The sequence below is a fragment of the Lolium rigidum genome, chromosome 7 (assembly GCF_022539505.1).
Source record: "Lolium rigidum isolate FL_2022 chromosome 7, APGP_CSIRO_Lrig_0.1, whole genome shotgun sequence".
Taxonomy (NCBI): domain Eukaryota; kingdom Viridiplantae; phylum Streptophyta; class Magnoliopsida; order Poales; family Poaceae; genus Lolium; species Lolium rigidum.
In genome coordinates this window covers 93,544,264-93,559,523 of record NC_061514.1, presented here as the reverse complement: position 1 = coordinate 93,559,523, position 15,260 = coordinate 93,544,264, and the positions used below count along the sequence as shown (strand labels likewise).

Below are 15,260 nucleotides of genomic sequence, written 5' to 3'. Positions count from 1 at the left end.
GCGCCGTTCCGTGAACGGCGTGACTTCGATCGAGCGCCGGCGGCGTGAGTCGATCGAGCTCCAGCAGCGGCGACGGCGGAGGAGCGTCGACGGCGGGAGGCGGCGCTACGGCGCTATGGGGGAGGCGGGCGGAGCAGTTGGCGGCGGCCGACGCGTTTGCGGCGGCGATGATGGAGGCGCCAACAGATGTGGAGGAGGAGGCGCCAATGGAGGAGGAGGAGGCCGAGGCGGAGGAGACCGAGGTGGAGGACGACGACGACGACGACGAGTTCGAGTGGTCCGACGACGACGGGCCGCACCCGGACGAGACGGCCGATCAGCAACGCGCCCTCGTCGAGTCCTTCGAGTCGGAGAAGAAGCTCCAGGACGACGCCCGTGCCCTCGAAGAGGCGCATATTCGTCGCGCCATCGAGCTCTCCCTCCAGGCGGCGCAGCAGGGGACGGCGGAGGACGCGCGGCGGGAGCGGCACCGTCTGGCCGCCGCCGAACGCAAGGAGAGGAGGCGCGCGCAGGAGGAGCTGCGGCGTAGGGGAGGCGACGACGGGGCGGAGCCGTCGAACGCGCCGCCGGGCGGTCAGTAGTCTAGGTTTAGATGAAATCTAGCCGTTTTCATTCAAACTTTGTAATATATAATCAAAATTGAATGAAAACCTTTATTTTCGTGCACAAATATTCATTTGGGGGCGGCGTTTGGGGGACGCGGCTGGGGAGCGACGTCCCCCAAACGCGGCACGAACAAAACACGTCCCCCAAACGCTCGATCCGGCGCGGTTTGGGGGACGGTTTGGGGGACGCGACTGGAGATGCTCTTAGACTAGTCATAGTAGGGTCTAACATAGAGTAGTAATATGGTGCATGTTACTACCCTATGTTAGTACCTCCATAGTGGATAGTTACTTAGACTAGTCATAGTAGGGTGTAGTATTATGCATGTTATATTTATTAGATTGTAGACTCATCTTGTCTTGAGAAGTATGATGTTATGGTAACATAGCTAGTTACCACCACATTCTCTTTCTTCATTAATTATCATGCCATGTTACCAAAATGCCTAGGGGTGTGTGATGTTACTAGCTATGTTACTCCCACTATGGGTAGTCTTACGTACGTATGAACCATGCAGCGGGGCTTTCCTTCAAATTGATGTACTTAGAGCATCTCCAGCCACGTCCCCCAAAGCGTCCCCCAAACCGCGCTGGATTGAGCGTTTGGGGGACATGTTTTGTTCGTGCCGCCTTTGGGGGACGTCGCTCCCCAGCCGCGTCCCCCAAACGCCGCCCCAAATGAATTTTGGTGCACGAAAATAAAGGTTTTCATTCAATTTTGATTATATATTACAAAGTTTGAATGAAAACTGCTAGATTTCATCTAAACCTACACTACTGACCGCCCGACGGTGCGTTCGACGGCCCCGCCCCGTCGTTGCCTCCCCTACGCCGCAGCTCCTCCTGCGCGCGCCTCCTCTCCTTGCGTTCGGCGGTGGCCCGACGGCTCCGTTCCCGCCGCGCGTCCTCCTCCGCCCTCCCCTGCTGCGCCGTCTGGAGGGAGAGCTCGATGGCGCGTAGAATCTGCGCCTCTTCGCGGGCACGGGCGTTGTCCTGGAGCTTCTTCTCCGACTCGAAGGACTCGATGAGTGCGTGTTGCTGATCGGTCGTCTCGTCCGGCTGCAGCCCGTCGTCGTCGGACCACTCGAACTCGTCGTCGTCGTCGTCCTCCACCTCGGTCTCCTCCGCCTCGGCGTCCTCCTCCTCCGTTGGCGCATCGTCCTCCACATCTGTTGGCGCCTCCATCATCGCCGCCGCCAACACGTCGGCCTCCGCCGCCAACTGGTCCGCCCGCCTCCCCCAGATCGCCGCCAGCGCCGCCTCCCGCTGCCGACGCTCCTCCGCCGCCAGTCTGCTGGCCGGCGCTCGATCGACTCCCGCCGCCGGCGCTCGATCGACTCCCGCCGATTCGATGCGGCGCATCCCGCTCAACGCGGCTGGCGCTCGTCGCCCACCGCTGCTCCATCTCCGCCCGTGCACGGCACCGTCACGCCTCTGTCCCGTCGAGGCGTCGGACGCCGCAACGGTGGCGCTCGTCGCTGCTCCTGCCACGCTGCTGCCGCCGCGGCCTCGCCGCCGGCGGGGCCATGGGCGCAGAACGCCGCTAGATCCGCCGCCTGCGCCGCCTCCCGCTGCTGGCGGGCCTGCTGCTGCATTGCCTCCCGCCGCTGCTGACGGTGTGCGCGCCACCGCTCTTCCCGGGCGGCGACATCGATGCCGAACTGCGAGTCCGGGAGTGGAGGAGACGGCGGTGGAGGAGACGACGTCGATGTATGATTACCTTGTTGGCAAGGGGGCGGCTGCCCCCCCCCCCTCCCCAATTGCTAATTTTCCTTGTAATAGTACTCCTAAAGGGTGATTTGCCCCCACTTAAAAAGAAAATTTTCACCTATAAATATATTTTTGCCCCCTCTCAATTTTGATTTGGGTCCGCCACTGCGTATGAAGCATGTAGCGTGTCTCCACCTGTTGCATACATGCCTGACCAGCACATGCACACCGAGGTACAAGTACTAATTAGAAAGAGACACATGTACAGTTGCATATAAGACACGGTTATAGGTACGTAGAAGAAACGAGTACATGAATACACATGAGTGAGTCACTACAACATATGTGACATTATATGACGCTCATTCCATGACGTTTCAGTCAAAAAACGTCACAGTTTCTGAAATTTTGACTATTCCCTGACGTTTTTTCACTGTATCGTCACGGAATGAGCGTCATAGAATGTCACATTTGTTGTAGTGAGTACAAGTACAACTGCAAACACGGGCGAGTACATGTGCGCACACGAGCAAGTACTTATGCAGAAGTACAGTTGCGCACACGAGCAAGTACTGATACAGAAGTATAATCACGCACACGAGCACGTACTGGTACAGAAGTACAATTCGCACACGAGTAAGTATTGATGCAGAAGTACATGTACAATAGCGCATAAGAGTAAGTACAATTACCGAGTAAAGAGAAAAATTGTATCAAATACACCAAAAATAGAACTAATTATCAGTTAAAACATGAGTACGATTAGGTACACACCACGAGTACAACCATAGTATTATAGGAAGTACGAAAAAAATATCTTGAAACCTATCAACATGCGATCTAGTTCTGAACATCTCGACGAGAGGATCTCAAAAGTCGAAACGGTTTGTAATTTGGACTTACGATTCTCACGATATTTCATTTTTAAAAAATGAATCTAGGAAAAAAAGAAAAAAACTGACATCACTCAGCCTTCCCCTCTCTTCTCTCTCCTCCCTCGTCCCCGCATTGCTTACCCTATTGACACGTGGCGAGCAGAGAGACCATTTTTCAGGGATTTTCTGCCACCACAGCGCGCCACTTATCGCGTACGGAGCGAGCGAGTTATCTTCTCTTCACAAATGTTGGTCTTTTTTTAACAATTTCAGCATCATGTTCTTCCTCCCTAATTGTTTTTCCGACATAAAAAAGCTGAGGCCCACAATGTGTCTGCGTGTAAGCATCATGTGACTTGGCCAAGAAGTGCCACGCCCCCACATACCCTGGGCTGGGTATTGAGCCGGCCTATATTTTTAGCCTTTTGTTTGGTTTTCCTTCCTTTTTATTTCTAATTTTTATATTTCCTTTAAATTTGAACACTTTTAACTAAACTTTTTCAATAAAAAATTTGCAACATTGAATATTTTAAAAGTATGATCATATTTTAAATTTAAACTTTCTAAACAAACATAATCTAGTTTAGTTTCAAGTGTAAACATTTTTCATATTTGACTATTATTAACTTAAACTTTTTTAAATGTTAATATTTTTGAATCTCAAAATGAAAAGAAACAAATTAATAAAGATAAAAGAAAAAAGGAGCAAAATAAAAGAAAAATCGAAAATGAAAAAAGGAAAATAAGCCAGGCCCATCATCTTTGTGGGGGGCTTCGTAACCGCTGACCAGGGCGGCATATAGGATCTGCCGAAGTCAGAGGCATCAAATAAGATTTACCTTTAAAATGGGAGCGCCTAATCCATACTTTAAGCGGGAGCAATGGTCTCTCCCGCATGAAGCATGTGACCATGGGCCGCACCGACGCAGCCCAAAAAAGGTACTGCTTTTTCGTTTTACTATTTTCTGTTTTCTCCTTTTGAAAAACATTTTCAAAATATAAAATTTAAAAAATCATTCGAGAATTAAACATTTTAAATTTAAACAATTTTTGAACTCGAAATTTTTAAAAATAATTTTTAAAAATAATTTTTAAAATTTGAACATTTTAAAAATTCAAACCTTTTTAAATTTTGATTTTTTTAGTTTGAACATTTTTAAATTTTGAATATTTTTAGTTTCAAAATTTTTTAAATCGAACATTTTTAATTTCGAACATTTTTAATTTCAAACATTTTTAATTTGTACAATTCTGAATTTCAAACTTTTTAACATTGAACATTTTTAAATTTCGAAAATGTAAAAAGAAAAAAGAAAACAGAAAATACCAGAAAAGAAGAAAGTAAAAAACAAAACAAGTAAAACCCAGAAAACCGGAAGAAACCACTGAATTATGAAAACCGGGTTAGAAGCTTATAGAAACATTCCAAAACCGGCAGAATTAAAAAGAAAACCGGCTGACAACCAACTACTGTTGCTTCGCTAATGGGCCGGCCCAGCCGCTGATCGCTTCAGGCGGGAGCGAATCGCTAGCGCACGCGCGCTGCGGAGCACCGTTTCGCTGAAGGGCTCGCGATCGTGGGCCGGCCCATTCAAGCAGTGTATGGTCGTAAAAAGGAGATTCATATCGGAGGAGCCTAGGATTCGATCCTGGGTGTTCTGGCTGCGAGAGAGCTGCTAGCCGTTGGGACGATGACACCATGTTGGTTGGTTGAGCACAGTGATTTTATTTATTCGTGTCCAGGCGCTAGTAGGGTGAGTTGGTTTCTAGTAGCCGCGTTTGGCTGCTCGTTCTTCGTTTTTTTGTGACCTGAGCGTTCTTTTCTCCTCTTATTAGGTATGTTTTTCTTCTAGTTTTGGATAGGATTTTTTCGTTTTCCATTTCCTTTTATTTTTTATACATGTTTCTTTTACTCTTTTTTTCTTTTCTATCTTTCTTCTTTAACTTTTTTTTCTAATTTTTTTTATTCCTTTACATGTTTATTAATCAGTTCGGCTATTTTTTTCTTTCTTTTTCTACACTATAGTTTTTTCTTTGATTTCTTATTTCTTACATTCTTTAATTTTCTTTTTCATGTTTTTAATTTTTATTTAAGTTGTTGTTCCCCGCCGTCTATGCCGTTGTTCCCGTCTGTGTAGGTCATTGTTCCCCGCTGTCTAGACTGTTGTTCCCCCTCCGTGTAGGTCGTTGTTCCTCTCGATCTATGTGGTTGTTCCCCTTCGTGTAAGGCGTTGTTCCCCACCATTCGAGGTCGTTGTTCCCCTACCATCTTCGTCGTTGTTCCCCGTCGTCTAGAATGTTGTTCCGCACCGTCTAAACTATTTGTTCCCTACTGTTTAGGTTGTTGTTCCCCGCCGTCTATGTCGTTGTTCCCCTCCGTGTAGGTCGTCGTTCCCCGCTGTCTAGACTATTGTTCCCCCTCCGTATAGGTCGTTGTTCCTCTCGGTCTATGTCATTGTTTCCCGCCATTCTAGGTTGTTGTTCCCATCCATCCAGATTGTTGTTCCCTACCATCTTGGTTGTTGTTCCTCGTCGTCTAGGTAGGGTGTGTTCCCCACCGTCTAAACTGTTTGTTCCCTACCGTCTAGGTTGTTGTTCCTCGCCGTCTAGGCCGTTGTTCCCCTCCATCCAGATTGTTGTTCCCCTACCATCTTGGTCGTTGTTCCCCACCGTCTACGATGTTGTTCCACTCCGTCTAGGCAGTTGTTCTCCTCCGTCCGTGCTCCCGTTCCCCACCGTCTAAGATGTTGTTCCCCTCCATCGAGGCAGTTGTTCCCCTCCGTCCAGACTATTGTTCCTCACCATCTACGATGTTGTTCCCCTCCGTCTATGCAGTTGTTCCCCTCCATCCAGGCTCATGTTTCGCACCGTCTACGATGTTGTTCCCCTCCGTCTAGGCTCCTGTTCCCTACCGTCTACGATGTTGTTCCCCTCTGTCTAGGCTCCTGTTCCCTACCGTCTACGATGTTGTTCCCCTTCGTCTAGGCAGTTGTTCCCCTCCGTCCAGATTCATGTTCCCCACCATCTAGGATGTTGTTTCCCTCCATCTAGGCAGTCGTTCCCCTCCGTCTAGGCTCCTATTCCCCACCGTCTACGATGTTTGTTCCCCTCCGTCTTGGTATTTGTTCCCCTTCATCCAGGCTCTTGTTCCTACCTTCTACGATCTTGTTCCCCTCCGTCTAGGCAGTTGTTCCCCTCCGTTCAGGCTCATGTTCCCCACCGTCTATGATATTGAACAATATTTGTTTTTCCGGACGACAAATTCTCGTTCCATGAGATTCATGTGTTGAACAATATTTAATGTAGACTTACTAGCTTTATTTTTCTGTTTATGCCGGTCTTTCTTTTTTGTATTTTTTTCATTTCCTTCAGATTAGCCTAGCTAGCTATCCACGCAATTTTATTTCCATGCGTGTGCAAATTATATATGCATTAATCTCTCCAGATCAATAAGTATGTAGTCAGATCTGCACGGTAGCGTCCCATTCTTGATATGTCTTTCTTTTCTATACTTCCGCGTCGCCGCGTGTGATCGTATCGTACTATTTTTTTTTTGAAACAGATCGTATCGTACTATTATTTTGCTATTAGGCAACATACGCGCTGCACTAGTCTAGCATCAGGTACATCTGGTCCGCTACATAAAACGACACACGCGCTGCACTAGTTTCGTTTCGAGGAAGCAAGTGTTATTTTTAAATCATAGCTGGCTTACCATAAAAAAAAAGTAATAGCTAGCTGTTGTATGCATGTTCCGATACACAGCAGCCAAAAAAATAGTACGATACGCTGCACATGATGGAGTGCATGTACGCTGCAGCAGCACTTTATTTCAGTCTAACGAGACGTGAGCATGCATGCTTTTGTATTTTTCTAAAAATTAGAGCGAGCGAGTAGCCAGCGTGCGTTTACGTGTTATTTTTTCATGTAGAGGCCCAATCAACCGTTGTTACCAAAGTGCTGAATCGGGGCCCAATCAACAAATCCCGAATCGGGGCCCAATCAACAAATCCCGAATTGGGGCAGCTGTTACCAATCACATCCCAGAAGAATAGTCCCACCTCGAAAGCTGAGACGAATTCAGACCAGTTTATATACCGAGCGACCTCCAATGTTGGCACCAGAAGCCCGAAAGCGCAAAACAGGGCCCAGAATGAAGTTGCGCGCACAGAACTAACCAGCGGGAACGAGTTGGGCCGCCAATAGAGACCCAATTAAGAAAATCCTTCAGCGAAGTAGAGGTTAGAGGGCGCGCGGGCGCGAGGGAGGAGGACCCCCCCACAATAAGCGTTGAATAGGTTTGCCCTTTAAAAGGGGGCTCCTTAACACCGACCTGGTCGGCACAGCGTAGGTGCCGCACACCCCCGGGCGAGCGTACATGGGCTTGGCCCAAAGTTGTTATCTCCAATCGGGCTTGTTATGTTTGCATTTCGTTCGATCGGCGTTATATTTGTTTGGCTACAGATTTATTCGGTGAGCATGATAGACTAATTCTGCACATAAATTAAGTTTGTCTACTGATTCCAAACCTTGAACATTTTTTAAAATTTGAACGATTTTTAAATTTGAATTTATTTATATTTTGAACAATTTTTGAATTTTAAAAATTTCATACTTGAACAATTTTCGAGTTTGAACATTTTTGTAAGAATTTTTTTTTAATCTGAACATTTTTAAAAAAATATGTACAAATTAAGATGAACATTTTTAATTTGTAGAAATTTTAAAATATTTTTTTAAAAAAATTTGAACTAATTTTAAAATATTTTTTTTATTTGAACAATTTTCAAATTGTAAGTTTTTTAAGTTTGAACATTTTTTAGTTTGAACTTTTTTTAATTTGTACATTTTTCTATTTTTTAAATGAACATATTTTAAATTTGAACATTTTCGATAATGAACATTTTTCGGATAAGAACAATTTTTAGCTTTGAACATTCTTCGTTTTGAACACTTTTAAAATTTGAACTATTTTCAGATTTGAACTTTTTTGATTTTGAACAAAAAGAAAAATAAACAGAAAAGAAAACAAAACAAAAAAGAAAACAGAAAAAAGAAAAAAGAAAAAAACAGAAACAGAAACAAAAAACGAAAAACGAAAAAAAGAAAGAAGGTGAAATGGGCCAGGCCCAATACCCGATCAGGGTGTGTGGTGCCGGTCGGTGTATAGGAATGGCGTAGGATTCCCCCTTTAAAATGCCTAGTTCGGTCAGTTCTCTTGCGGCCTAGGTCGGATTTTCAGTCCAAACGAGCCCATGTGCATTACACATTTACACTCGGAGAGTTTTATTACCAGCCCGTATAGGAAGAGCACTGGATTTCAAACCTACTGCCGAACCGAACATTCGAGCCTTGCCACCCACCGACTGCAACTAGTTCAGCAACCACTGTTCTTCTCACAACCTTTACGTTGTACGGCTTCCCTGTACCACGCCCGAAATCCTGCCCCGCGCGCATTACATACCCATTCACCGTGCTCGCTAAGCTAGCTAGTGTCTCTCCGTTGCCCGATTCGGTTGGCCTCCGATCGATCGATGGATCACAAGAGAAATGCAGAAACCATACAACTTTGAGGCATGCCTATAGATCGTCCTCGTTAGCACGCGCGCTTCCATCCTAGAAAGATGATCGACTACGCGGCGGCTGCCCTTACTGCGGCGGCGCTGCTGCTGCTGTACGCGGTGCACAGGTGGAGGAACCCTCGCTGCAACGGCCGCCTCCCGCCGGGTTCCATGGGATTCCCGCTCGTCGGCGAGACCTTCCAGTTCTTCTCCCCCGACGCCTCCTTCGACATTCCTCCCTTCATCCGGCAACGGCTCGCGTGGTACACCTGCACGTTCTCTGTTGGGGTGAGGCCCAAGAGAATTTAGCTGGCCAGTTTCTTATGTCAATTTCCGTTTTGGGGTGTGAGATAGGTACGGCCCGATCTTCAAGACGAGCCTGGTGGGGCACCCGGTGGTGGTGTCGGCGGACGAGGAGCTGAACCACATGGTGTTCCAGCAGGAGGGGAGCTGTTCCAGAGCTGGTACCCGGACTCGTTCGTGGAGATCCTCGGCCGCGACAACGTTGGCGAGCAGCAGGGCACCATGTTCAAGTACCTCAAGAATATGGTGCTCAGGTTCTTCGGCCCGGAGAGCCTCAGGGAGTCCATCCTCCGCGACGTCGAGCACGCCGTCTGCAGCTCACTCTGCACTTGGTCCACATTGCCGGCCGTCGAGCTCAAAGAAGCCGTCTCCACGGTAAGTCCCCTGTCCATCTCGTTTATGGTTCGATCGCCAGTACACAATTTTCAGCTCTGACCTGTCGCTTCCTCACGTACGGTGTTTAATTGCAGATGGTGTTCGAGCTTTCCGCGAACAAGCTGCTCGGCTTGGAGCCGTCGAGGTCCAAGGTTTTACGGAAGAGCTTCTTCGACTTCGTTCGAGGGCTCATCTCGTTCCCGCTCTACTTGCCAGGGACTGCTTACTACGCATGCATGCAGGTGATCAATCTAACTACTATACTCGCTTGTGTATCTGGATTCTTGAAGTCCATATATATGTGCACAAGTTGGAGATTAATTAAGGAATTTCGGGATCAATTTCAGGGACGGATGAGCGCAATGGAGGTGCTGCGGCAAGTTCTGGAGGAGAGGAAGCAGTCGGCACAGGCGCTCGGAGGAGGGGCACGGCCCCACGGCGATTTCCTCGACTATGTCGTCCAAGAGATCACCAAGGAGAAGCCGGTCCTGACGGAAGGAATGGCGCTGGACCTGATGTTTCTGCTCCTCTTCGCGAGCTTCCACACCACGTCGCTGGCGCTCACGCTGGCCGTCAAGCTCCTCTCCGACCATCCCCACGTGCTGGATGAGCTCACGGTGAGTACTTACGTGTGTGTGTGTGTGTGCCCCCGCATGCTCGCGTGGTCAGCATGATTTTCCTAGCAGAGCAGCAGCGTGTTATAAGAATTTGGCTTGGTTGCAGGTGGAGCATGAAACGATTCTGAACCAGCGCCAGGCAGGCAATGAGTCTGATGGTGATACAGTCACATGGAAAGAGTACAAATCCATGACCTTCACATCCCAGGTAGCAGACAGCCTGATGCTGATACATGCCATCCATTTTCCTCTCAGACATTTACAAAAAAATGTATTTCTGCTAATCACTCAAAACCATTACTCCTGATTTATAACTCCTGTTTTTTACAGGTCATAAGCGAGACGGTCCGATTAGCCAACATTGCGCCTGGCATTTTCAGAAAGACTCTGAAAGATGTTCAGTTCAGAGGTGAGGTCGTCCTTACTGCACAAGACCGATATATCATGCATTATGTATACAAACCAAAACATTTTATTCCGATGTTACGATCTAAATCATGCATTCTGCCAAATAAGAAATAGAACAGTAATTGAGTGCTTTGCAATTGCAAAAACTGGCGACAGGATATACAATACCAGCAGGATGGGGAGTGATGGTCTGCCCTCTAGCAGTGCACTTGAATCCAGAAATTTACCCAGATCCCGTCACCTTCAACCCTTCAAGGTTTAAGGTAACGCTCAATTCGTGAAGGATCAAACAGCCTCACCCTTGTATGCACATACAGGGTACTGTACCACGTACAAGTTATTCGTACTTTAGCTAACAGGGGTTCCATATGCACACAGGACAAAATGGAGATAAACCGTGGGTCAAGAAACTTCATGGCATTCGGAGGAGGTATCCGTTTCTGTGTTGGAGCAGACTTCAGCAAGCTACAAATGGCAATTTTCCTCCATTTTCTTGTCACCAAATATAGGTGCTCATGTTGTTTTTCATACGACCCGACATAGGGTTCAAATTTTTTTACTTGTTCACATCTCTTCCATTCTCTTGTCACCGTGTTCTTCAAAATATTTCAGGTGGATACAATTAGGTGGTGGCAAGATAGTACGGACTCCTGGGCTAGAATTTCCTGATGGTTACCACATCCAAATCAGACAGAAAAACTAATCTGCGCTGGCTTGAATTCCTTATAGCATTAGTAAAACATTTGATGCTTTTATCAGTTATTATCACAGGTGTACAACTCTAGTATACTGTCGGATAAAATAACAGTTGCGAAGAATTACACATTTTTTTGTTGATCCTGTGGAGATGGAGGGCTCGTTAATAAAATCCTCAACATGCCAGGAAAACACCAACAAATAGCTTACAGAAAAATCAAAATAAAATGAAAAATTGGGGATGCCAACGTTTTTGTGCAAACGGAAGCAATGGCAGAGGGTGACACAAAACAAAGTATGAACCAAATATATTATATCTCTTCCTATTGAATAACTTGGATACACTCCATTGCAGCCTTGTCATCAGTTATTCGCTAGTGGCTTGAACAACTTCACGAATCAGTTAACACACAAGTCATCAAAGTTCCTCCGAGTAGCATCAAGGCATGGACGCATTAAGGCATGGTGTCGGACCTATTATATCCATAGGCCAGTATATTCTAGTAACAGTTGTTAAAATCATCACCTCACGGACATGTCACATGTAATTCATAGTACATATAAATAAAACTGTTAAAATAAACATCAAAGCTGCTGTGGTGTAGTGGTTATCACGTCAGTCTTACACACTGAAGGTCTCCAGTTCGATCCTGGGCAGCAGCAAATTATTTTTTCGCTTCTAAGGTTAGTCGGTTAAACAGTCTTTGCCAGGCCCATTGGACCTCTTTTTTGTTCGGAGTTACGTCTCCCTGGTCAGGCCTTTTTTTTTTGACTGGTCCCTGGTCAGGCCTGGAAGCACACGCGCACACAAAAGTTCAGAGCCCCTCATCAAAAAACATTCTCTCAAAAAAAAAAAAGCCCCTCATCAAAAACAAAACATGCCCTAAAAAAACAAAATAAAAACAAAAACATAACAAAAAAATCAGATGGCCACACTCCGCAGAGATGAGTTCCATTCATCCATTGATGACGAACCTTGTCACGGACCCAACAAGTAAAACACTCCTTCCTGCAAAAAATAAATGAATAAATAAAGTAAAACACTCCCGGACCCAATGAATATTAGTCAATGAAACATACGTATGATGGCAGTATCGCTTGTCTCCACCTGTCATGCGACTGTAGCAAGGTAACTCATCTGAATTTTATACGGTCAAAGACTTAATCTTCACTCGAAGAATCCGGTCAAAAAAGATGAAAAAGAACTCCATCGATATGTTCGTGGACACTGGACACTTCCGATGTAGCAGCTTGGTCGTGAAGAGACTCCATCTGCAAAAGGTGCAGGCCTGCAACACAATTCAGGCCGTTCCACCGTGTTTGCGTGTACGTTTTCGGCGCACATGAATGTGTTGGCCGTGTGGAACGCAGAGTGCCTACATATACGCAGAGGTATGTGTACGTTGAGTAGTGCAAGTATGTTGACCAGCCTCGTTAGCTACCTGCACGCATGTATAGCGAAGCTGACCTTTGACACTTTGACCAAAGACCATCACCTTAGGACTAGGAGGGCAGAGTGAACTAGACACCGGCAGCAAACACCGTAAGCAAACCGGGTTAACCCGAAGCGCCAAATAGAAAGCAAGAAACTCGTAAGGTGAACTACGCCAATGAAGATGAGTAACACAATGTACGTCAGAGCATTTTCATCTTGGATTCGCTGTCAGCGGAGGGAACTCATGTCCCTAGACAAGCAAGAGATACCATCAGCGGCGAGGCAAAGCTCATCCTAGAACCCGAGCCGGCGCACCAACATATGATGCACGCGGCCAAGACACATACACCACCACCACAAACATCGTCTCTGAGCCAGAGGTACATACGAGCATTCAAGTCCCCCCCCCCCCCCCCTAACCCCTCCCGTGGCGCTCCCCAGATCTCCCTCCTTCCGTCGCCCCCTCCCCCTGTTTCTCTACCTTTGACGCTGCCGTCGGCTCTGGCCACGGTGGCGGCGGGCCCCGGCGCAAAAGTGCCCGGGGGTTGTTGGAGGCGGCGATCGGCGGTGGCTGCTGGGGCGGCGACCTCCGGCTTCGGCATGCTCCGCGTCTAGGGCGGCGTCCCTGGATGTGCGGCGTCGGCTCCTCCTCCACGGCCTCCGGCAATGGATGGTGGTGGCGGCGGCTGTTGGATCTTGTGCCCGCCGAGATCCATCGCCGGCTTCTGCTAGCAGCGCGAGGAAGGGGCGAAGAGGTGCGGGGCGAGGATGGTGTGGTTGCGGCTTCCGCCATCCATCGAATTCTCCTTCGTCATCGTTGGTCAGCGGATGGCGGCGTGGCCGCGTGGGGACCTGTTCGTCTGCTTCGGGTTTGAAGGTGGTGGTCCTAGGGTTCTTCTTCTGCGAAGATGAAGACCTACCGGAAGCTGATCATTTTCATCTAGCCGGAGTGTTGAGTTTCGGAAGGCTCCACCGGTGAATGCATCAGCGCATCTTTTGCATGTAGTTTGCTGGATCGGGTGGTATTCGGTCGCGCGCACCCATGCTTTTATTCCGACTGTTTTGGTTCTGGGGGGGAGCGGCGCGAAGCTCTTTTTCTGTGTTGACATCAAGTGACCATGGATCCATGATGAAAGTCGGAAGAAGAGAATTTCATGAAGGCCAAATGGGAGGACTAGCTAAGAGAGGTTCAAGTCTCCGCGCTGTTGATGGACTTGCTTGGTGTTCCGGGCTTCACAGCAGCGGTATGAAAGTGGGGGCGACAACACAGGTGAAGTTCAGAGTCCTACCTTTCAGGGTGAAAACCCAAGGTCTGGCCTTAACTGGTTGTGCCTGGCAATGACTTTGTTGGAGGCATTGTTTTGAGAGCGGGGACTATATTCAGGGTGAAAACCTAAGATCTTTGATCGGGCGATGACGGTGTTAGAGCATTGTTCCCTTCTTGAAGGCGTCGTTTTTGGAGAGTCTGTATTTCAGGTGTTGTCTTGGTGGTGGATGTATTGATGTTGTTAGGCCCGAGATACTGTAGCGGGACTTTTGTTTCTTAGTTTCCTTTTCTATTTTTTGGCTATGTGCATCCGTAGTGCCATTAGGGTGGTGTGTTGTTGCAGAGGCTGAGTGTAATTGGTATCTTTTGATATTAATATATTCCCTTTATCGAAAAAACAAACATCGTCTCCTGAAAGCTTCATTGCCAGCGCCAACACCACCGCCGACTGAGAGACACATAGTGGGCTCCAAGAAGGCGCCTTCGGTAAGGAAGCGGCACCAAAAGGTTCCACTACTGCCTGATCCAAGCGGCTCAAGGGTTTTCACCCCGGCAAGAAGCCGCGACGATTCTCCCATTAGCACACCGCCGGCCCTGAACAGGCCTTGAATGTTTTCACCCTGGCAAGAAGTTCGTATCTGAACCCGAGAGTGACTAGCACCTGCTGACCACACCAACCGGTGGCCACTCGTCAGCCACCATGATGCCCACGCAACCGTAACCACTAGGCAACATCCAATCTGTGACGCCTGCTATCATTGCCTACTCGATAATACCACAGAGGTGGGATCATCGGGGAGGGAGAAGAAGAAGGGGCTATAGGGCGGAGTGCCATCGGGACGGTGGTACGCGGGTTACCCAGCTTCAGAACACGATGCACGGAGGCAGGGCCTATTGATGCTTGTCTGGAATTATCTAGGCGCTTGCTCGTTGTTATAAAGGCGCAACGATCTAGGGTTTACACGGAGAGTACTACCCGAAATACAAGATGTCTAACTGCGGAATATACATTGTCGTGCCCGTCAAGGATCCTCCTATACGTAAATTGTCGTACCGGATCCGGCTACCTTTATGGACCTTTCCGGATCCGACTCCTGGCGCAGGACGACCTGGATCCGGCTACTTGTTCCTAGGCTGGACATCTTCCATCAACAACAACTAGACCGCCCGGTGGGCCATATGCCACCACCACCGTTTGTGGGCCACCCGGGCTTGCCGGATCTACGCACTGTCGATGGTACACCTACGAAGTGTATCCACAACAGTAGCCCCCCCAGAGTTCTCCGATGTTCGCCATGTCTTCCGTCTTGCTCATGCCTATTAAATCTCCCGCTAGCTTCCCGGAAGTCTTGGAAATCTTGAAGAACTCCGACTTCAAAAATGCTTTTTCAGCTCCTTTGTCGGAAAT

At 47.9% G+C, this 15,260-nt stretch overlaps 1 non-coding gene and 1 pseudogene across 1 annotated transcript; both read left to right on the top strand.

The window, feature by feature from the left end:
* The first annotated feature begins 8,814 nt into the window (after positions 1–8,814).
* Positions 8,815–11,157, top strand: LOC124671687 (annotated as a pseudogene).
* A 583-nt stretch (positions 11,158–11,740) lies between these two features.
* On the top strand, positions 11,741–11,813 carry TRNAV-UAC. The gene has a single exon. It is a non-coding gene; the product is annotated as a tRNA-Val (tRNA).
* Positions 11,814–15,260: the final 3,447 nt, after the last annotated feature.